Below are 25,534 nucleotides of genomic sequence, written 5' to 3'. Positions count from 1 at the left end.
ATGGATTGGCTGTAAATGCATGAATTTATATCTAGGTTCTCCATTCTGTTCCATTGATCTATGTGTCTGTTTTTATGCCAGTACCATGCTGTTTTAGTTACTATAGCTTTGTAGTAAATGTTGAAGTAAAGTAGTGTGATGTCTCCAGCTTTGTTCTTTTTGTTCAAAATTCCTTTGGGTATTTGACGTCTTTTGTCGTTTCATGTACATTTTAGGATTTCTTCTATTTCTGTGAAGAATTTAATTGGAACTTTAAAGGGATTATATTCATTTGTAAATTGGTTTAGATGCTATTAGCATTTTCACAATTTTTAAGAAAATTTTAGTTCAAGGGTGCATATGAAAGTTTGTTACATAGGTAAACATGTGTCATGGGGTTTGTTGTACAAATTATTTTATCACCCAGTTATTAATTCTTCGAATTCATGAACATGAAATATATTTTTATTTCTTTTGTATATTTTTCACTTCATTTCATCAGAGTTTTGCAGTTTTCCTTATATAGATCTTTCATTTCTTTAGTTAGATTGATTTCTATGTGATTTACATTTTTTGTAGCTACCATAAATGGGATTGGTTTTTGATTTCTGTTTCAAGTTGTTGATGTTTATAAATGTTACTGATTTTTGTTTACTGATTTAATATGCTACAACCTTCCTGAATTTGTTTTCAGTTCTAACATTTTTTTTTGGTAGAGTCGTTAGGTTTATCTAGGTATAATAAAAGTCCAAACTATGCTAATTTGATTTTCCTTCCAATTTGAATTCCCCTTACTTCTTTCTCTTGCCAAATTGCTTTAGCCAGGAATTCCAGTATTATGTTAAACAAATGTGGTGAAAATGAGCATCCTTGTTTTGTTCTATGTCCTTAAAGAAATGGCCTTCAATTTTTCTTCATTCACAACAGTGTTAGTTATGGGTTTATTTTATACAGTTTTTATTATTTTGAGGTATGTTCCTTTATACCCATTTTGATAAGATTTTTTATAATAAAAGGAAGTTGAATTATATTGAATACTTTTTCACTATCTATTATTCTAATAATTATATGGTTTTTGCTCTTCATTATGTTAATATGATGTACAATGGTTATTTTTTGCAAGTGTTGAACCATTCACCCTGGGATAAATCTCACTTCATTGTGGTACATGGCATCTTTAATCTTTAATGTATTGTTGAGAGTTTGTTTTTTTTTTTTTTTGCCAGTATTTTGTTGAGGATTTTGCATGTATGTTCATCAATAATATTAACTTGTTAGTTTCCTTTTTTGTTGTGTCCATATGTGGTTTTCCATGAGGATAATTCTGGCCTTATAGAATGAATTTAGAAGTATTCCCTCCTCAATTTTTTTGAATAGTTTGTGTAGGATTGGTATCTGTTCTTTAAATGTTTGGTATAATACAGCCATAAAGCCATCAGATCCTAGGCTTTTCTTTGATGGAATACTTTTTTATTATGACTTTGATCTTTTTATTATGGCTTTATATCATTTGCTTGTTGAAGTTTTCAGATTTTTTATAATTCAATCTTTAGGATGTGTACCACAGTTTTTTCTTTCTTTCAGGTTTTCCTATTTGTTAGCATTTTGTTATTCACAGCAGTCTCTAATAATTCTATTTCTGAGGTTTTATGTCTCTTTTTTCAATTTTGATTTTATTTATTGGTGGCTTATCTCATATTTTCTTAGTCTAAATTTTTTAAATTTTATTTATCTTTTCAAAAATTTTATTTTCATTGATCATCAGTATTTTTAAATCTTAATTTTATTTATTTCTCCTCTGATTTTTATTTAATTCCTTCTAATTTAGGGTTTGGTTTGTTCTTGCTTTTCCTGTTCCATGAAGTTTATTATTAAGTTGTTTATTTAAAGTCTTTCTATTTTTTGCTATAGGCGCTTATTGCTGTAAATATCTCTCTTAGTATTGCTCTGCTGTATCCCATAGAGTATGGTGTGCTATATTCTCATTTTCATTTGTTTAAATAAATTTTTAAATTTCCTTCTTAATTACTTCATGGACTCATTGGTCATTCAGGACTAGGTTGTTTAATTTTGGTTTGTGTGTTTTCTGCAGTTCTTCTTGTTATTGATTTCTAGTATTCTGTTGCTGTCTGAAGATACTTGATATGATTTTTAGTTTTACATATTTGTTGAGGCTTCTTTTTGGCTAACATATGATCTATTCTGGAGAATGTGTCATGTGCTGATAAAAAGAATCTGTAGTCTGCAGAAGTTGGGTTAAACGTTCTGTAAATGTCAACTAGGCCTATTAGATTTAGAGGGTAGTTTAACTCTGATGTTTTTTTGTTCTGTCTGCATGATCTGTCCATTACTGAGAGGGGGTGTTAAAGCTCTCTACTATTATTGTATTCCTATCTATTTCTATATTTAGATCTATTAACTTACCTTAGCTTATAAATACGAGAATTTTTTTAAAAAGCAAAAAACTAAAAAAAACTTTCTACGCTTCATCTTTTCCATATTTTGACTTTGACTTGTCTCATTTTACATTTTTTATATTACCCATCTCTTAACAGATTGCTGTAGCTATTATTGTTTTACATATATTTTTCTTTTGGGCTTCATAGTAAAGTTATGAATTAATTGCATACCACCATTACAGTAATGTGGTATTCTGAGTTTATTCATGTACTTAGCTTTACCACTGGGTTTTATACTTCGAAAAGCTTTTGCATATTAGTGATTTTTCTCTTTCAGATTGAAGAACTCTTTTTAGCATTTCTTGTAAGATGATTCTGGTGATGGTGAATTTTCTTAACTTGTCTTGGAAAGACTCTCTCTCCTTCATATTTAAAAAATATTTTTTCTTGATACAGTATTGTTAAATGGCAGTTTTTTATTCTGCGCACTTGAAAATGTTGTTATACCTCCTTGTGCCCTATATAATTTCCTTGGAGAACTCTATTGCCATATGAATTAGAGCTCTTTTATATGTTATTTTGCTTTTCTCTTTCTGCTTGTAAGATCCTTTAGAGTTTTGAGAGCTTAATACTATAGACCTTAAGGTAGTCTTATTTGGGTTGAATTTTTTTGCTTTTCTGAGACCTTCCTGTACCCAGATATTTATACCTTTCTGAAATTTTGGAAACTTTTCTGTTACTATTTCCTTGAATAAGATTTGTACCCCGGCTCTTGTTTAGTTGTCTTTTGAACACCAATAATTCTTAGATCTGATCTTTTTTGTTTAATTTTCTGCATCTTGGAGGTATTCCTTATTTCTTTCATTCCTTGTTCTTTTTTTCACATCTGACTATGTATTCCTAAATACCATGTTTTCAAGGTCATTGATATTTTTTCTCTGCTTGGTCCATTCTACTTTTGAACACCTCAAATGAGTTATTCAGTTTAGCAAATATAGTTATCAGTTTCAAGATTTATGTTTGAATGTATTTTCTTCTTTCTCCGATTTCAATTCCTTTGCTATTTTTTTTATAATAGATTTCTGAATTGCTTCTCTGGGTTATTTAGGAGATAATTTTGTTTCCTTAACACTACTATCTTTAATTCTTGGTCAGGGAGAGCTAAAAAATTACCATCTCATTAGCGTCAGTCACTGGATTTTTGCTTTGACATTTTAAGAAACTCATGATTCCCTGTTTGCTGTTGTTTGTTTTGGGTATATGACTATGTCTTTGCTTTGAGGGATTGAAGTTATGTATTCCAGTTTTATCTGCCTTTTTTTGTCCTTTCATTGGGTATATTTGATTAACAAGTCTTTGGCGCTAGGTCACTGCCTCCTTTTTGGCTCTAGATTGTGCCTTTAGCCCAAATTCACCTCAGATCCAGTAAGTGATCAGAGTGCTACTTGTCCTAAATAGAGGTGGTCTCAAAGAGATTATTCCAGCAGCGCAGAGAGACTGTCTAGGGCTTTATGCCCAGGGGACCTGTGGAGCATACCTCCTACACTGTGGTGCTGCTGAACTGCCACTCTGATTTACACATACTTTGGCCAAATTACAGAGCAAACTTGTCAAGACCAGCATGCTAGTGCTGCTCCTCACTTTGACTCTGCCTGGCCCCAGGGAAACATCTTCCTTCAGGTAGTCACAATGTTGTCCAGCGGAAAGGCAAGAACAGGTTTCCTGCCAGGATACCCAAGGTGGTGGTGAAGTTGGTTGACCACCTTAATATCAATTTTTCCAGGGTAGAGACCAAAATTTAAGGGGGAGATTTTCCACACAATTGATGTCCAGCAGACCAGGGAAGGAAAGAAATTTGCAGATGTGATAGTCTAATTTTCTTATCCTCTATTTGGAGGTTAATTTCACTTCTCTGGAAGCCCAGGAACTCTCTTATCTCATATTTCAGTTGAGAGAGGTTGCTGGTGGAAGTCTCAATCCTATCTGTGTGTTTGTGGTTTTCTTTTGGGTGAGTAAAGCCAGCTTGCTTTTATGCTGCCATTTTGGAACTGGAAGTCCACATCTTTCATTCTTATACTCATTTGTATTAGTTTGCTAGAGCTGCCACAACAAAATATCACATACTAGGAGACTTAAACAATATAAATGTATTTCCTCAGAGTTCTGGAGGCTAGATATTCAAAATTAAGATGTTAGCCAAATCTGTTTCCCCAAAGGCCTCTCTCTTTCACTTATAGATGATCTTAGAATTGTGTCTTTACATGGTCTTTCACACATATTTTCTTCCCTCTTCTAATAAGCAAACCAGTCATGGTCGGTACCCACTATATGAACTCATTAATTACCTCTTTAAAAGCTCCATTTCCCATCCCAGACACATTGGGGTTTGGGCCTACAGCATAGGAATTTGGGTGAAGGGGAAACAGTTCAGTCCATAAAATCATCCAAATAAGTAGATAAGAGTTGATCCCCATCTTACAGGTAGATAATATTATTCCTGCCTATCATAAAAATGATATTTAATAACCTTTGTTAAGATACCAGAAAAAACTTAAGTTGATACTTTCTAGAGACCCAGGTATCTAACCTTTTGGCTTCCCTGGCCACATTGCAAAAAGAATTGTCTCGGACCACATATAAAATACACTAACACTAACACTAGTTGATGAGATTTAAAAAAACTGCAAAAAAAAAAAAAAAAATTCTGATAACATCTTAAGAAAGTTTAAGACTTTGTGTTGGGCCACATTCAGAGCTGTCCTGGACCTCATGTGGCCCATGGGCCAGGGATTGGACAAGGATGATCTAGACCCTTGCAGCAAAAAATAAAATAAAATAAAATAAAAAGTTATCTAGGAATTTTAGGGGTATTGTTCCATAGCAATATTACATGTTTCAAGTTTCTGTGGCATGTTTCAAAACACTTAGTGATTAAAGTTTTGCAAAATGGAATTGGATGAAATTAACAGAAGGCTCAAAAAGATTTTAGGAGAGTTGAATTGTTAAAAAAAAAAAAAAGAGCCTATTTTTGATTAAAAAGGGGCAAGATGATTCAAACATTTAGAGGTCCCCTGGGATTCCAAATTTCTATGAGATAGTATAAAGCTGTTCAGTTTTCACTGTCACCATAGATCATTTATTCAGAAGACTCCATAGAGAGTGATTAAAAAAAAAACCGAAAAGACACTTGAGAAAATAGAGCCAAGGACCAAAAAGAGAGTGCCAAGTAAAGAAGATCCAGGAGACAAAGTCCTTGGAGAAGTGCCCAGAAACATTCCCCACTCTTAGAGTGTGTAGGTAAGGGTAGGTGGGTTGACAGGCAATATTTGGCCAATGCATTTACTGAATTGGTATGAATTCATTATGCTTTGTGTCTTCTTTTATTCCCTCTCACTTTTACAATGGGGTTGGGCATTATGAAGCTCCTGTGGCTATTCTTTACACTATTGTATGTTGAATGTTCGGGAGGAAGATAACTTTCCTTTTTAATTCATAGTTCTCTGGCTCAAAAGGAGCCCATTCAAGGAACTGCATCCAGACCTGATGTATATCATAATGTCTTATTCTTGCAGCCTAGTGTTGTAATTGGATGAGACTTTTAGAAATTTATGGAGGGGTAGATGTATTCTCTTTGTTAAGAGATATGAATAATTTTGGCCAAATTCAGATCATAGTAAATAGATTGCATTGATGACCCAAATAGCAGTCTCCCTGTTTTTATCTCCCTTTCCATGAAAGTTTCTGGTTTTCACTCACTCTGACTCTTGGCTGACCTTGTGACTTGCTTTGACAAAAAGTATGTGTGGTGTAAGTTAATACTTTTGAACCTAAGCCTGAAGAGGGTTTGCATACTTCTGCTTGCTTTTGTTCATAACAGAGCAGATTTGCTTTTAGATTCTTGCCTCTTCAATAAGAGCAAGCCTAAGTTAGTTTACTGGAAGATGAGAGACTTCATAGAATAGAGCGGAGAGATGTTAGTTCTCAACCAGTCAACCTCCAAAAGCTGTTTTGCCTTATGAACCCGTAGCTGACCCCCAGTGCCTGACGTAGATTACCCAAGACTGGGAAACCATGCAGCTGACATGATATAAATATATAAATATATATATATATATGTTTGCTACATTGCTGATGCACCAAATTTTGAGCTTAATGGATTGCTGTTATTATTATTATTATTATTATTATTATTTGAGATGGAGTTTCGCTCTTGTCACCTAGGCTGGAGTACAGTGGCATGTTCTCGGCTCACTGCAAACTCTGCCTGCCAGGTTCAACTGATTCTCTGTCCTCAGCCTCTCGAGTAGCTGGGATTACAGGTGCCTGTCACCACGCCTGGCTAATTTTTTGCATTTTTAGTAGAGATGAGGTTTCGCCATTGGGCAGGCTGATCTCAAACTCCTGACCTCAGTTTACCCTACCACCTTGGCCTCCCAAAGTGGTGTGATTACAGGCGTGAGTCACAGTGCCCAGCCTGTTATTTTAATACTCTACGTTTTGGGACAGAATATTCTATGGCAGTTGTAAGTGATGCAACTCTGCAATTGTGGACTTGTTGTCAAAACTCACCTGTCTTTAGTTTTTTTTCCATCGGTAATTTTGCAGATGAAATGAACTTTAGATTGTAATCATATTAATAAGTTAACGTTTGCAGCATAAATTATATGGTAGGTTTCTAGTATACATTTAAAAATAAATAAACAAGGGGTTAGTATTCATTAATTTTTTTCTGAAATTACATTGTAGGTGTTAGGCAGTTATAATAATTGTGAGTTTGTTTTCTACATTCCTGCATTGAAAAATAAGACGATGTTTTGGTTTCTTTCAGAACATGTTATTCTGCCTCTGAAATGGGTACTTATGGGATTGACTGAAGAACAATGCCATATTAGAAGTCATAGCCATTTGGGGAAAGCCAGGAAACATTTTCTATTGAGATAGAGATAAAAGAATCTTTCTCAGAGGAAAGATAGTAGCTAAGTGCGTTGTAAAAATAACAAAGTGGTATCATTAGTCTAAAGAAAAAATAGCACTGTCAGAAATTATATATTACACCTTTTAAAGATAAGTAAGAAGTCGAAGTCGTTGTCCCAACCCCATGAGGCACTTTTTTAAAAGATAGGTTTACACTAATAACAGTGTAATTTATGCCAACAAACTCTTCTTTACAAGATCTTCCTCTCTCTCTTTTCTCTTACACATAACAACTGTAATATGTAAAGAAGTGCAGACTAAGCCTTACTTTGGTCTTATTTTGGACTAGTAGCATTAATTCTTTATCAGATGTAGGAAGGTATGTGACACAATACAAGAAAAATTAGCCCACATATTTGTTCATTGTCAAAAATAAATTAAAATACAGAAGCCGGAGGTTACCAGAGAACCCTACTGAATTTACTATTGCTACTGAGCAATACAAAGGGAGGCTGCAGTGGCAGAGCTTTGGCAGTGATCCAGGATGACAAATTAAGACAATTGTAGTAATGAATTAGAATATAATATCTCAGATATAACTCCTATTATAAAAGAAATTCAACTGAATTATCTTACATTTTCTCATTTATACCATAGTAACAGGCAAAGAGGATGATTTCTAAAATTCCTATAATTCAAAATCTTGCATGCAATTTTCTTTCTTTCTATCCAAACTCTCCCTTCCAGGAGCTGGCGAGGCCTTGAGTGAGAGCATATTTATGCCTCCTAGTGTTAAAATAGGAGAGCCCAGGGTCAAGGATACAGGGAGGGATTCTATTCAATGGAGTTTCTATTACACAATGACCAGAGAGTCTTGAGGCTCAAAGTAACCCCCATTTCTAATCCCGTGTACGTGCTTTGAACTTAAAAGTTGATGTATTTTCTTTTCTTTCTTTCTTTTTTTCTTTCTTTTCTTTTCTTTTTTTTTTTTTTTTTGAGGTGGAATTCTGCTCTGTTTGTCCAGGCTGGAGTGCAATGGTATGATCTCAGGTCATTACAACCTCTGCTTCCCAGGTTCAAGCGATTCTCCTATCTCAACCTCCCAAGTAGCTGGAATTACAGGCGCCTGCCACTATACCTGGATAATTCTTTTGTATTTTCAGTAGAGACGGGGTTTCACCGTGTTGGCCAGGCTGGTCTGGAGCTCCTGACCTCAGGGAATTCACCTACCTTGGTTTCCCAAAGTGCTGGGATTACAGGTATGAGCCACCATACCCAAGCTGGTCACCTACCTACCTTCCTTCCTTCCTTCCTTTTCCTTCCTTCCTTTCTTTCTTCTTTTCCTTTCTTTCTTTCTTTCTTTCTTTCTTTCTTTCTTTCTTTCTTTCTTTCTTTCTTTCTTTCTTTCTTTTCTTCCTTCTTTTCACATTTGGTCCAGCATAGATTATGACACATTGCAAGCTTTTCTTGACTGTGTGTTGAAAAAAGGAATTGTCTTTTGAATAAACAATAAGCTAGGAAGTTTATAACTTGTATGTTGTAGAATAAATTGGTATTGGTGTGGGTGCACAGATGAGAACCTTACAAATCCTTTATGCTGGTTCTGATAAATCTTTATAAAGGGATGGTATCTGAGGAGGGCATTAAAAGATAAGTGAAAGTATTTTGTACAGAGGATATCTAAGGAATCTACAGGAGAAAGATAACTCTAGTCAGTAATTCAGAAGGTTAGGCTTTCACTATGTGAGATGTCTAGACTTGTAACTAACTCATAAAATTAGCCAATAAAATATTTGTTAAATAAAAATAAAAGAAAGTTCTTCAGTCGTCTAGATTTGAAGGAAGTCTTAAGTTATCAGAAATGAATGGGAGAAAGCTGTGACCTCCATTCTGGTGATGTTCTCAAGACAGACTTCAGTATGTTGCTTCACCTATGTTTCTCTCAGACTGAGATATAAGACTTGCATCCAAAAACACCATAAAGGATATTTCATGAAGTGTTGAAGTGGTCTTCCTGCTTGGGGTTATACCTGCATGTTTTACAATATATATGTTTCTGGTGCATGCATAAGTCTAGTGAAGGCAATTTCTAAATTTCTACGGGTGCACTGTCTATGTTTCCAAGACTTATGTTTGTACTGAGAAGGCCTCAGAGTTCTGCCTCCCATGAAGGCATAATGGTATACCAATCTTTAGAATATTAGACAATGTGAGATCCAGCAGAACAAAATGACAGTAGTTCCATATGACCTAGTAGGTAACAGGGGGATGATCAGTTAGCAGTTCCTCTCTTGAGCCGAGCAAGGGGAGTGGAGGCCCGAGTGCTGGTTGTTTTCTGTCTTCTTTCTGGATGATGAAGGGGCTACTGAATTGTCATATGCTGTATTTTCTTTCTCTGAATAATACCATGACACCCTCCCTGACATCCTTCTTCTAATTTCTTCCTTTCTTACTCCATTTTTTCTTGTATTTTGTATTTTTTTCTTTGCTTGTCCTAATAGTCATTTCATTCACTCAACCTAATTGCCTCTGCTCAGATCTGAAATTAATACTAAGAATTCATATGGATGGAATAGCATGCCACCCAAAGTGTTTCATTATTGCCACTCTAAAATCCCACTTTTATCTAAACTGACACAAAGGACCTTGATATTACCTCATCAACTTCTGCCAATTAGGGTTGCACCAGCTATTCCAGGATCCGAAGTTTCCTAAGACCTGAAAGTCCCTATGCTTTTCTCTGAGTCTGTCTCTCCTGACACAGGGAAAAATTATTATTCTTGTTATTCTGGTCCATAAATCATATAAAATATATTTCTGTTTTGTTCCTACTACTCTAAGAACTTGCAAGTTATGTGGGATTATAATGCTATTATCCCATTTAAAAAAGGTTCAATGAAAGTGATTTCAGTAACTTGGGTCCTTACTTTATGAGCCAGCTACATGGCTCTGACCACTGGAAAACATGGTATTTGTCTTATCTACTTCATTAGTTGCTGCAAGGTTTATGGAGACAATGGATATAAAACTGTTTGACATAATGCTATTCAGATACAAGGAGTTGTTATGCATTTGTGTATTAATAGCATATTTATACCTCTTTTCCAAAATGACTTTATGTAGCTAATACATATTCAATAAAGTAAGAAAATGTTCTATTTAAATGAAGATTTGCTTCAAAAAGGGTAAATTAAAAAAAACCAGTTATTTTATTTTGCTTTTTTCTAAACTTTAGTCCTCCACTTTTCTAAAACCAGCCATATGACTTGACTTAACCTCTAAGAATTTTGCTCCTATTATATTTGAACTGTTTCTCAAGAGAATTGATGGTAGCTCTATCTAGAATGTCCAGTAACTTGTTATACTGCCATTTACCTAATCCTTTTTCTTTCTCAATAATTATTTATTTTGTTGTATGCTCCCTGTGAACATGGATAAAAAGATAAATGAGAATTATTCTTTTATAATGATAAAAGGTAAAGAGTTGTTTCATTTTTTCTATTCCTTCAGGAAAAATCTAATGACCTTGATAATAGGATCTAAGAATAATCTCCCAAGATTTATTGTACATTTATTTGTACAAGCTCTCCCAATATATCGAACCAAATCAAACTACTTTTCTTGATCCTCAAATCCCCATAACATCTCCAGGTCTATTGCAAGACATGTTAAATTTCTTCTGCTCTCAATGTCTTTCTGATTCTCTAAACAGAAATGTTTCTTCATCCTCCAAGAATCAGCCCTACAATTTCCTGCTTTAATAAGTCTTCCTTATTACTTTAGAATTTTAGTTTACCATCTACACTCCACAATTTCCTGCTTTAATACGTCTTCCTTATTACTTATGAATTTTTAGTTTGGGAGACATTAGGGAAGAGTACAGGCAATAAGCAATCTAAGGGAAAAGACTGAACTGACTGCTCCATGTTTTCATCTAACACAAGTTTGTCTTTTCTAACACAAGTTTGGGAAGAATGCTCAAATGGACATTCCATCCATGATTGAGGGACGGCTTCAAATGTAAGGAGAAGTTGCTCCCATTCCTCTGAGATGATACTAACGTGAATGGCTTATTAGGGAGAAATATCCTGCCTATTTAACAGCGTGTAACAATCCTGCAGCATAAGCTGGCATACTAGTCATGTATATCCGCCAAGATAGTCCCAGCAGCACCTTAACATTTGCAATGGCTGATAGGATTGTTACAACTTCATTGAACTCACCATCAATGAAACTGATAGGATTGTTACAATTTCATTGAACTCACCATCAGTGAAATCTTGAGCAAAGCCTTTGAATTTAGGACTTTCCCCCAGCCAGCCACTCCAGTGATAGAAGTGGGCATTTGGACTGAGTGCTGTCAATTCAGCATTGTTGTTGGAGTGGTACAGTTAGTTCAGTGTTACAGAGTTGAGGGGAGTCAGCAGAATTTATCTTTTTTTCACATTGCTTCTTTCAGTGGATTTTCTTCCTGAGAAGACTGCAGTGAATAGAGTCGGGGACTTGTAAAACTGTTTATTGTTAAATCTAAGACTCCTGTTCCTATTCTCCACATTCCCATACTCATGCATTTTCCAAGATCCTCTGAGTCCTTTTCATGGGAAAATACCAAACAAAGGCAGGTCGGTCGTGACTAGATTATCTTGGCAAAGAACAGCTAAAAGGTCTTTCAGTCTGAAACAACTAACCTTCTTTGGAAGTCAATGAAATAAGTCTCTTTGCTGCTGATTTGTTTCAAAAATAGTGAAAGGTAGAACAATAAGCACATTATGCAGAGTGTTTCTGAAAAGAACTTTTATAAATTGGTAATTTAGAAAATCAGTGGGTTGCAGATGAGACACAGCATCCTCTGTTGAGCTTTCAGCAATAACAGAAGTGTCATTTGAGTACACTCTTTAATCAAACTTTTACCATCTATACCCGGTCTGTGCAGAGTTGAGTACTTGGGGCTGAGTGATATATTCCAGTGCCTCCTACTTCCACGAGATCTAAGATGCTACTTTATCAAGCTCATCTTCCACAGGAGGGAGGTTGGGCAGACAGAGGGGCTGAGCAGTACCTCCAAGGTCATGCTAAAAGTGAACTATTGAATATGTGCTCTCATCTTTCCCTTTAGATTCAGCACTCCTCTGTGCTTATAAAGGATGACTAACCCCAATTTGTCACTCAGCTATTCCTACACCCTTTCCTATCCAGTAACAATTACATGGATTTTGGCCAGGTTGTCAGGGAACTACATTTACTCTCAGGAAAGGCAAAGTCCCTCCTAGAACTAGGAAATGAATTTTAATTGATCTGAATGTTTACTCATAATTTCAGTCCCTAATTGCTGATGGTTGCTTCAGGGGTAAGCATATTACCTACTTTCCACGAATGAGACTTAAATATAAATGTAAATGAGTTGGAGGACATTCCTTCCTGGAGTAAACCATAGCCTTTTCTGGTCCTTAAATCTATTTTGTATCATGACATGAACATTTTTAGAGCTGTAATAACTATCTGTATCTATAAGGTAAACAGTGTAGGGATAAAAGTGGCCTAAGTTCCCTGAGTATATTTATGAGCTAATGTAAAAAACCTAGAAACACTTACCTCCAGAGTTCATGCCAAGTAAGATCATTTAAAGTTTTTCTAGTTGAAGCCACTATATTCCTTTACATTCAATTTAAAGTATTACTAGTGGATGGATGAGGATAGTGCATATTGCAAGTAGAGTGTCTTGGAGGCTTACAGAGAAAGTGGGGGTTATCAAGGGTAAACTAAGCCTTCAGTGAAACAGATGGTCATTTAAGTCTAAATAGGGAAATCTAAGTCATGAATGATAGAACTGACACCCTCCTTGAGTTACAGTGAAGAACGAGTTTGTCAGATTCACAGTTTGCAAATATTTTTTCTGTGATGTAGGTTGTCATTCACTATGTTGATTGCTCATTTTGCTGCACAGAGAATTTTTAGTTTAATTCAGTTTCATCTATCAATTTTTATTTTTGTTGAGTTTGCTTTTGAGGACTCGGTAATAAATTATTTAAATAAGCCAATATATAGAAGAAGTTCCTAGGTTTTCTTCTAGGAGTTTTATAGTTTTAGGTCCTACATTTAATTCTTTAATTTATCTTGAGGTAATTTAGTATGTGGTGAGAGATGTGGTACAGTTTCATTCTTCTGAATATGATTATCCAATTTTCCCAGCACCATGTATTGAATAGGGTGTCTTTCGCAGGACATATTTTTGCTGACTTTGTCAATTGGTGGTAGGTATATGGCTTATTCTGAGCTCTCTATTCTGTTCCATTGATCCATGTGTCTGTTTTTACACCAGTACTATGTTGTTTTGGCTACTGCAGCTTTTTAGCATAATTTGAAGTCAGGCAACGTGATGCACCAGCTTTGTTCTCTTTGCATTTGATTTTTTTGGCTCTCTGGACTCTTTTTGGGTTTCATATGAATTTTAGGATTGTTTTCTATAATTCTGTTGAACATTGGTGTTAATAATTTGTTAGGGATTGCATTGAATCTGTACATTATTGAGAAGTATGGTTACCTTAACAATATCAATTTTTCCAATCCATGAACATAGGATGCTTTTCAGTTTGTTTGTGTCATCTACGATTTATTTAATCAGTGTTTTGTAATTCTCTTAATAGAGATTTTTTTACCTCCTTAGCTAAATATATTCCTAAGGAACTAAAACATCTCAAGAAGAAAAAATGAATAAACAAATAAACCCATTAAAGATTGAGCAGAGTTTATGAATGGATATTTTCAAAGAAAGATATATAAGTGGCCAACAAATATATGAAAAAAATGTTCAACAATATTAATAATCATATACATTCAAATTAAAACCATAAGGAGATATCATCTTACACCGTCAGAAATCTATTATTAAAAAGTCAAAAAACAACTAGATACAGTGGCTCATGCCTGTAATCCTAGCACTTTGGGAGGTTGAGGTTAGTGAATCACCTGAGGTCAGGAGTTCAACACCAGCCTAGCCAACATGGTAACATGGTGAAATCTTGTCTCTACTAAAATACAAAAATTATACTGGCATGATGGTAGGTGCCTGTAATCCCAGCTACTTGGGATGCTGAGATGACAAAATCACTTGAACCAGGGAGACAATGGTTTCAGTGAGCCAAAAGCACATCATTGCACTCCAGCCTGGGCAGCTGAGTAAGACTGTCTCAAAAAACAAAACAAAAAAAATGTCAGAAAACAACAGATGATGGTGAGGATGTAGTGGAAAGGAAACACTTATACACTCTTGGTGGGAATGGGAATTGGTACAGCTTTCATGGAAAACAGTATAGAAATGTCTCAAATAACTAAAAACAAAACTACTATTCAACCAAACAATCCCACTGAGTGTCTACCCAAAAAGAAATAAATAATTATATCAAAAAGGTAACTGCATTTGTATGTTTATTACAACACTATTCACAATAGCAAAGATATAGAATCAACCTAAGTATATATAAAAGGAGGTATGGATGATGTAAATGTGGCACACACACACACACACACACACACACACACACACATACATAGAATACCACACATCATTCAAAAGAATAAAATTATACCTTCTGCAGCAACATAGATGAAACTGGAGGCCATAATTCTAAGTGAAATAATGTAGAAACAAAAAGTCAAATACTGAGTATTCTCATTTACAATTGGGAGATAAACAATTGGTGCACACTGACAAACAGATTGAAATAATAGACACTAGAGACTACAAAAGGTAGAAGGGCTGGAGACAGGTGAGGGCTAAAAAGTCATATATTGGGTCCAGTGTTCATTGTTTGGGTGATGGGTTCACTAAAAGCTCAGAGTTAACCACTATGCAATATATGGATGTAAGAACTCTGTACTAGTATATATATACATACATATATATACATATATATATGTGTGTGTATATATATGTATATATATACATACATATATGTATGTATATATATACATACATACACACACACACAGACACACACACAAACTTTATATATATGTGTTTATACAGAAGGGTAATATTTTCAGTGTAGGATGTTCAGGTCAGCTGGAGATACACGGGAATTTCAGACTCTGGAAAAAGTAAAAAGGAGTGCATTCTATGATATTAGACAGAAATGAAGGTGTTCTGATAATTCAGTATATGCCAAAATAAAAAGAAACGACACCAACATATAGCCCCAGAAAGCTTAGATGGGCAAGATTTGGCGAACTGACCCATCAGTCCAATTTGGTCTACTGCCTGTTTTTGTAAACAAACATTTATTGGAATACAGATTCATCCATTGTTTATATTTTGTTAATTTGTGTGGAAAAATTCTATAGTTTATTGTTCTACCTTTCCCTTAATATTACAAAAATGCTTTGCATTTATGCCAATGCCTAACATGATATTAAATGTTTGTGCTGGCAGAACTATATAAAATAACAGAAAAATTTATAGCTCTGCTAATATTTTACAAAGGAAATTTTTGTATGCTGAGCATCTGACTACCCATTGGCTCTGGTATTTAGGTAGGGAAACTAAATAAATTATTGCAGTGCACAAGCAGAATAGCTCATGCATTTATGAGAAAGTGTGTGGTTAGGGTGATTTTGGCCTTGGGTGCTAAGGTAGAGGAGAGCAAGGGAGTCGTGCAGACATACAACGCCTTAGCTTTCTATTTTATCTCATAGATTTCTTTTGGCCCAAAGCCTGACTGATGTTTTCCTATTACTCATCAATACGATTACACATACTTCAGATCTAAAATTGCTTTTCCCAAACTAAGTGTCATAAAATATGCAACAAAGAAAGAAATGTTTCATGGCAAGCCAAATGCTTCTACACAAAAAGAAAAATAAACATTATCTTCATAAAACTTGCTTTGGAAGCTGAAATTCATATAATAAATTCATAAAGAGACTTTGCTATGATAGGAATAATTTGGCCCTAAACGTGAGTTGTTTTTATTCAGGTAATAATTGCCTGGGAATGTTCAAGTTGTTTCTCCCCTTCTTTATGGCCATGTTTACAATGTTGCCAAGAAGAAGAAAGCCTAATACAGAGTAATTCAGGGCTTAAATTTTACCCTAAGGTGCTTGAACCAGGAGACAATATCATGCCCACTGTCTTCACGAATAATTGCAAACAGGAGTAAAATCTTCACCTGCACGTACTTGCATCATCAATTAAATCTAGTAATTGAAATATTATAAGGAAAAGTATTCAATAAGTGCTTTATTTTTAGGGTGAAAACTTCAAAATATGGGGCAATCTCTACAAAAATTTTCTTGAATAATTATTAAAGTTTGAACTGTCTGCTTCTCTCAGTATTATGGATCATGCCTATTGACCTTGCCTGACATAGTTTAAGTACTTTCTCCTTAAATGGGGTCTTTGTTTACTGATCCCAGTGAACTCCATAGTCTTTTATTACTCAGAGCCCTAAGCCTGGTCCAACTACACATTTAAAAATATCAGATGGAATTGCATAATATCTATGATACCTTCTTATCTTTAATTTTCTCTGAAGCTGCAGATGTGTGTTTGTGACAAAAAATAGTTTAATTTTATTCTCTTTAGGAATCACATTATTTCAAATAGAGTATCCTATTCATTCTGATATTTTGTGATATTGTGCAGATCTGTGACCTGAAATGGTAAATTATACATTACCAGATTATTCTAAAAGGGAACGTGAAGTTGAATGTCATTGACATTGTAAATTTATGTTTGTAAAATGACCAGTTTAGTGCCCAAGGAAGCAACATCTTATATATGTAAGTATGTTTATGTATGTGTTATATATATTGTATATATTTCACATTCTATTTAATTTATCGAAATCTTATGCAAAATGGATGTTATTCGAATTATGTTTTATTAAATCTGTACATTAGATGCAGATTTTTATTTTCTTTTTAGAGGAACAGATTGAAAACATAGATCTGATACTTTAGTACCATTAACACAATTGAATGGCCTTAATTTCTCAATAGGATCATTTAATATTCATTTTTTAATTTCTGCATTTACACATAATATCTCTCTGGAGGCCTCTAACAGATTCTATTGCTCCAGTTTTAATGAGAACTATCAAAGGTTACTATGAGATGATGATCTATACTTAATTCATCTATTTCCCCAGACATTTATGTAATTCAGTGCTGTTTAGATTCTTTTCAAGTTTTATTGTCTCGAAAACATTTATCCCAATTTTAACTGCATCTTTAATAATTATTAGCATAACCCTTTCATTCTTCAAGTTAGTATTTTGAGAATTGATATGAAAAAATTATGGCCTCTTCAGGGAATTTAATAACTTTGCTTGTGAGGAAACACTGAAAAGTCATTTTGTGTAGGTGTGATATTTCAAAATATGTTCTGGTCAAATATTTTTATGTAACCAAACAGTATTGATGTTTTAGTCTTCCAAATTTTATAATTATAATTTTTTTGGCATAAATGCATTGATCAAAATAGGAGATATTAGGTGCTTAGTTAAAGATGACTGATATGCATTGATTTTGCAGAATATATGTGAATCAAAAACATATATATATATAAAAGGAAAAACCTGAATTAAAATCTGGATTAAAAACTTAATTGTGAGGTTTCAGATAAGTTTTGTAATTACAGTGAAGTGTTCTTGCTTTATTTAAATTTTTTCTCCACTATAACTAGTAATACTATGAATTCATATTCAATGAAGACAAAATAAAAGAATAGATGTGAAAACAATAAACAGACTCAAGGAATTTTTGTTGATGCAATTGCTTTTATTATAGCAAGTATTGAAGTAAATTATACCAGGTATATTTCAACAAAATAAAGGTTAGACTAATTTACTGCTACTATAATCTTAAGACAAGATTTTAAATTTAATGAAATTCTAGCCTTCGGTATTGTATTATTGGCATACATGAGAGAAAATTTCTTGGACCAAATCCCAGCATCTTACTTCTCCTTTATATCTCAGTTTGTCAATCCTTCTCACTGAACTTTAGCACAGACCATGCAATGGAAGAGCAGCCACGTGTGATTACTACAGATAGAAAAACTGAGGCTTAAGGGAATTAAGAAAAGCATCTCCAGTAGGTAGTTCTTCTTATAAGTGTCAGGAGAGTTCTAGAATGTGCCTGAAGGTGTGATTCATGTGACAAGAAATTGAGCAAATAAAATGAAGATTTGTGTACAAGGGAAGGTTATGTTTGTCTTCCAAAACAGTAATTCAAGCTTTTGCTTTCTTGACATGTACACTTTGTATACGTCATCTGGAGTTTTTAGAATTTTTCATTATGTACTTGTATCCAAACTCTACTCAAGACTGACTTTGCTCATGAGGCACCTTCTATCAACCTGGATGCCTTAGGCATAGGAAGCTTTTGTAGTATTTAGCTACGATATTCTCATGTTTCTTTCCTAAATATTTGTTATCCATTCAAATTCTATAAATTTTTTGAAAGCTAGTTTATTAGTGTTCCTGGAAAAAGGTGAATGAGAGTCTAGGTCTAATGATCCAATTTATCTTATTTATTTAATTCTAGATAGCTTGTCTCAGTCATTTTCTTTTCCTCATCTGAAAGATAAAAGGTTTAAAGAAGATGGTCTTTGGAGTACCATTTAACTCTAATAATTTTAAGATTTTTATAAATTGCCTCCCAAGTATATACTTTTTAAAGTTTATAGATGGATTTTGACATTCTAAATATCTTTTAAAGAAAATTTGATATTATAATATTATAATTTGTTTTAGTAGTCCTGTTTTCTTTATGAAGACATAAAGTGAGAGTCATTGTGGTATGACAGAAGAAGCGTGGCCAACTGTTAGCAAATTAATTTAAACAAGATGTGACTGGGTGTGGTGGCTCATGCCTGTAATCCAAGCACTTTTGGATTGCTTGAGCCCAGGAGTTGGAGACCAGCCTAGGCAACATGAAAAAACTTCAGCTATACTAAAAATACAAAAATTAGCTGGGATTTGTGGCAGTTTCCTGAAAAAAAAGAAGCAAAAATGAAATTCATATGAGTCCTTGAGAGGAGCAGTGTGAGATAAGACTGGAGTCATAGACAAGAGACCATGCAATAAAGCCTTGTAGTTTTTGATACAGATTTTGAACTCTATTCCCTAAGCATAGAATAAACCATGAAAAATTTGAAGCATTGGCAGAATTCTTTGATTTGTACCTCAGCATTTTCAAGGCAAGTATCATTTCTATTTTTTCTGCATGGACAAATATATTGAAATGAAACTAAAGTTCTAATATTGTATTATTCTAACTCTATGTGTCATGCTATTTATCACACTTCGAGATCCTAATTTGATTTGGGAGTAGAGTCTATCAGAGATCTATATTTAAAAAGTTGACTTTCATGCATTTGTTACCTTTAGCACCCTGAAATATTAATGGGCACCCTGATGGTTAATATTGAGTGTCAATTTGATTGGATTGAAGAATGCAAAGTATTGTTCCTGGGTGTGTCTACAAGGGTATTGCCAAAGGAGATTAACATTTGAGTAACTGGACTAGGAGAGGCAGACTCACCCTCAATCTGGGTGGGCACTATCAGCTGCCAGCATGGCTAGAAGAAAGCAGGCAAAAGAAGCTGAAAATGGCAAACTTGATGAGTCTTCTGGTCTTCATCTTTCTCTCATACTGGATGCTTCCTGCCCTCAAACATCAGACTTCAAGTTATTTAGCTTTTGGACTCTTGGACTTACAGCAATAATTTGTTGGGGCTCTTGGGCTTTTACCCACAGACTGAAGGCTGCAATGTTGGCTTCCATACTTTTGAGGTTTGGGGGCTCAGAATGACTATCTTGCTCCTCAACTTGCAGATGGTCTACTGTGGGACTTCACCTTCTGATCATGTGAATCAATTCTCTTTATAGACTCTCTTTCATTATAAATATATCCTATTATTACTGTCCCTTTAGAGAACACTGATTAATACAGACTGCCCTAGGGAATAACAGATGGTGAGGATAGAGGTTCCTGCACTATAATGGGTAGAACATGGGATAAGAATGTCTGGCCATTGTGACCTTAACCAAAATCAAGGTATTTTTCATCATCTTGCCTTATTCCATGTATAAGATCACAAATTTTCTAGTCTGATGGTGAATTGTTTTCACTACAATTGAAGTTTTTTTTCCTCTGTTGCAATTTTGGGCCATACTTTCTAATTTCTTATGTTGGTTGTCTAATTAGTAATTATTATGATAAAACAAACCAACAAACTACTTACTGGTTTAATATTAAAACTGCTTAGTAGCTCACAGTCTACAGGTCAAGTGGGCAATGATTTTGGCCTGAACTGGTATGAATTATTATCTGTGGAACTCAATGCACTCTACGTATCAGTTGTTACGTGTGGATCAGCTCACACTGTTGTGTTTTGTTTTGTTGTGGCGCTGGCTAAGTGTCCTCACTTATTCAAAGCCTTGGCTGAGAAAACGGGACTCTGATAAAGTCTCTAATCGTCAGTTCCGGAAAGTCTTGTTCTCATAGCACAGTGAGAATCAAAGGGAACAAGTAGAAATTTGCATGCCCTTGGGAGGCCGAGTGGCATGATGTCACATCTGACTCATTCTTTTGGACAAATCAAGACACAGATATTTCAAATTCAATCAGTGGATAAATAGACAGTGTTGATGGGAAAAAGTGCAAAGTCATATTGTAAAAGCGCTTGAGTACAGGAAGTGAAAGTGGCTATTTTTGCAAACAATCTATCACAGATATTATTTTTTTAAGGAGACCAATATATAGCTTTACATCCATTATGGGTATCTAGTCTAACAAATTAGATTTATAGTCTTCCTTAACATATCACTTTTTTGCAACTGATGGCAACAGCAATAATGTTTTGCAGACTCTGATCACCTCATAAAGAATAAAGTTACACTGACTCTAAATTTCTTGCTCCCTGCAAGCGATGAACTAGACCCTGTTTTCTTCTCATAATTACAATGCAATTTACTGAGATTGTTTTCCATCCCAAACCTTCCCACTCTTTAAACATGGTCAGATGCCAATTAATTATCTTAATCTTTTCTATTCCTTTACATCAAACTGAGTTCTAAATTGACATCCTTTTTAGCTGGATGGTTGGAGCTATTCCCTCGGAAAATAAGGCTCGGGTTAATCTAAGTCACTTGAATGCTCTTTTCTCCAATAATCCAGATGGCTTTATTCTGTATTCCTCTGGTAAAATGGAGGTTTGCTTACTGGCCATGGAGGGACAGCAATATTAAGATCAACTCATTTTGAGTTTTATAGGTTTTATGTGATAATTATGTTCCTATCTATTAGTGTTTCTAGCCAACCAGATCTGTCTCCCCAAAGTTATAAAGTCAATTAACCAAAGCACTGTGATCTATCATATTCATCTAGAGAATGTATCCTTTTACCCATTATTTGTTCAAGTAAAGCTTTAAAGAGGGGCTTTAGCTAATGGCCTATAATTTGCTATGTATTTTGAGACCTATCAGTCATCACCCCAAAGAGACAAAATTTTATGAAAGAACCAACAGCAAATGTATATATGCAGCTTTTAGGTTAAAAAAAAATTCTTTCTCTCCTAGATAATGCACATTATGTTAGAAGAATTTGGGATTCAAAGATCAAAGCACTGAATTTGAATTTTTAAAATTTGTAGTCTCAGAAAACTAAACTTCAAAATAATCCATAAAACATTTAGTAACCAATCAGATAGTTAATTTGAACACTTTGTTTAGTCACTTCTGTAGACTTTACTGGGCATATGAGAGATATTATGGGTAGTTTGTGGGCAAATTTCCTAAGAATATTAGAGAATTTGGTTGTAGAATGTTGATTTGTTTATTAATTCAATCAATATTTATTCAGAATATACTAAGCCCTAGGAATCAAGCCATGAGAAAAATGTATAAAATTCCTGCCCTCAGAAAGCTTAACTTTTAGTAGCAATTTAAGAGACGCAAAAAAACAAATACATAAACTCAAGTGATGCTAAGTGCTATGAAATGAATGTAACAGGGAAAAAATAATTATTTTTATATTGTCTTAGATAAGGTGGTTTTGTAAAGGCTCATTTTAAAAGTGACCATTGACCGGAGATCTAAAAAAGTGAGTGAACAAGTCATGTAACCATTTGGAGAAGTTTTACAGAAAATTTAAATTTAGGTATGGTTTTAAGTTTTTAATCTATAACAGGCAGTAGGGCAGAAACTTACATACTTGAATCCCTGATCTGGATCCAACTCATTCTTTCACTTCAGTAGATTATCAACATCTCCATGTATCTCTGCTTCAGTTAGCTATTAGCTGTAAAATAAAACACCCACCTTTTTTGGGTTAAAACAATGACTATATATTTAACCTAACAAGTGAGTGGGTTGATAATTCATGCTGGACTCTTATGCACAGCTGCTATGGTGTCAGGAAGGCACTGGGCCTTAGTTGTGGGTCAAATAAGTAGCTTTGTTGTCCTTGGCTGGACTCTCAGATCTGTGAGTACTCTGCCTAGAACAGCTGAATTCTCATCATCTCACGGCTAAGCCAAACTTGTTTAAATGTAAGAGGCAAGGTCTCCAGAGAGAATACAAGCAAGCAACAGCATTTGAGACTCAGAACTTTTCACAGTGCCACTTCCATTGATTCTGTTGACAAAGGAAGTCCTAGGTTGAGCCGGACTTTTAGAGGTGGTGAAACATTCCTTTTGGGGAAACAAGCTGTCAAGTTATACAGCGAAAACAAGTGGTTACAGGGAAGAAAATAGTTGGAGCTATTTTTTTTTTCAAACAATCTGTGGCAACTTTACTTTGTTTCCTGTTTTATTTGTTTATTTAAATAGGGATAGCAATTTCTGCCTCAGAGTTCTAACTAAAATTATGTGATGCAAATAATTAGTTCATAAATTTTTCTCAAAATCAGTATTAAAGTGAGAGTTCCCTTGTTTATTTCAGATATTGTTTTAGAAAGTTAATTTGGTATTTGTCTGGAATTCTCTTAAGTAAAAAAAGGTTATGCAATTACAGCTATAATTATAAGTTCATTGAGTTACAAAAATAATGACATATTTACAGTTTTTCAAACTTATTTATTTAAATAGAAATAGGAGATTAATACTACCAAAGTTTATCATGTAGAAGAAAAATAAATAATCTATCAACTTATCATATGAATATCTCAGTACCATGGAAATAATTGTTAATATTTATTAATTTTAATATAATTCAACAGCTATTTATTGAGTACTTCTAATATTAAAGAAACTGGAGATAAATTTTTGAGCAAACAGACAGCTCAGTGTATATGAATTTGACAGCTTGGTTTTTAATTAACGATTGGTTTATTATGCTTTTTGATTAATATTACTTACATTGATACTCAGAGTAATGGTGTAAAATATAAGGATTAATATTTCCATTAAAAAGGTGAGGAAATTGAGTCTTTGAGAGCTGAACTAGCACACTTCATCCTCTTCTGTTTTAATCAACATTGCCTCTTAAAATCTGGCAAAGCTGTTGAATGGGACTACATATATATATGGTATGTATAAATATATATATATATATACACATACATGTAGTATGTATATATGTACTATATATAATGTATATGTGATATGTATATATGTTTTATATGTACATATACATTTGTGCATATATAGCTATTGGTGAATTAAGCTCATAGTTTTTCCTACCCCTTCAGCTGGTACTAGATAACATCATAAAAGGCTATAGGTGTGAACTTAGAAAAGGGTAATGGTGTTGAGTGACATGAGGATCTTTTTGTACAGCTTACTTATGGCCACTGGAGCCTTTCGAGGAAGATTGAAGATTTGTCACTTCCGTCACACAGATTGCTTCGGGGTCCACATTGTAATTTAGTGGTTCTGTTGCATCCAACTCAGGATAGGGAGCTCTGGCTGCATGCTCTCTTGATGTCTCCTGGCCAGGGTTTTACTTTATACCTGGCAATGCTTTTGAATGGTATAGTTTTCTGCTGCAAATGGCATGATCTTGCCCTAAATCTTAGGTTTTGTTATGGACTGAATTGTCTTCCCTAAAATTAACATATTAAGACTCTCACCACCACTGTGGCTGTATTTGGAAAAAGGATCTTTAGGGAGGTAATCAAGGTTAAATGGTTTCATAAGAATGGGATCCTAATCCAATACAGCTGGTGTCCTTATAATGAGAGGAAAAGACAAAAGATCTCTTTCTCCCTTTCTCTCTCTCTCTCTCTCTATTGCTACACAAACAGAGAAAAAGGTCACTGGAGGACATAAAAAGAGGGTGGTTATCGATAATCTAGGAGAAAAGTCCTCACCAGAAAACAGGCCTGACAGCACCTTAACCTTAGACTTCCAGTCCACAGACTGGCAGAAAATAAATTTCTGTTAAGTCTCCCAGTGTCGAACATTTTGTAATGACAGCCTGACAAGACTAATACAGATGTATTTCATGTAACTTACGTATTGAGGTCTGCCAAGGAGTACTCACAGTGTCTTTTCCTAACATAAACACAACCCAGAAGTTTTAGGCTTTATCGAATGGCAAAATGACCTCTAGAAGACACAGCTGAGGTACAATATTATAGAAGTTGTCCTGTGAGAATAGATGCTATCCTTCACAGTACAACATTCATCTTGTACCAGTGGCCACAGTATGATGCAGTATATGCCCAGTGGTTTGAATATATAGGCCTGTGAACCAAGAAGGGGAAGGAGAAAAGACCCTGCTCATTATCACTTCCAGTGACCCAGTTTCATAACTCGCTCCTTTTGTCCTGACAACTCTAGGTTCTGTGGGTCTAGAAGTCCTGGTTTCTAGAGGATGACACAGAGTTCCACCAAACTTCAAACTATGATAATCACCTGATCATGTTGAACTACCCGGCCAGCAAACTTGAATGCAAGGAAATAGTGGATGTAAATGGTCCTGATCATCATGAAGAGGTGGAACTGCAGATATGTTATAGCAAGACCAACTGTAGCAGCAGAGACTCCATTTATCCAGAAATTGTAACTATCCATAAGCTTGCAGAAGCTGTGGTGGAAAGCAAGGAACTGAATATGATAAGCAAGTAGATCTAAGAAATGCAGGGAATTAATTATAATAGATTCCCTGGGAGACCTGCCTAGCTGTCCTTTACTGGCCAAGTGCACCTATCCCTCGTTCCTGTGCATAACAGCTGTGTTAGCTAATGCCTGTGCTCTTCTTTAGAGAGCTTCTTTGAATGATCAAAGCCTCCCAGCC

The sequence above is a fragment of the Saimiri boliviensis genome, chromosome 1 (assembly GCF_048565385.1).
Source record: "Saimiri boliviensis isolate mSaiBol1 chromosome 1, mSaiBol1.pri, whole genome shotgun sequence".
In the NCBI taxonomy this organism is placed as follows: domain Eukaryota; kingdom Metazoa; phylum Chordata; class Mammalia; order Primates; family Cebidae; genus Saimiri; species Saimiri boliviensis.
This window is presented reverse-complemented; position numbering follows the sequence as displayed.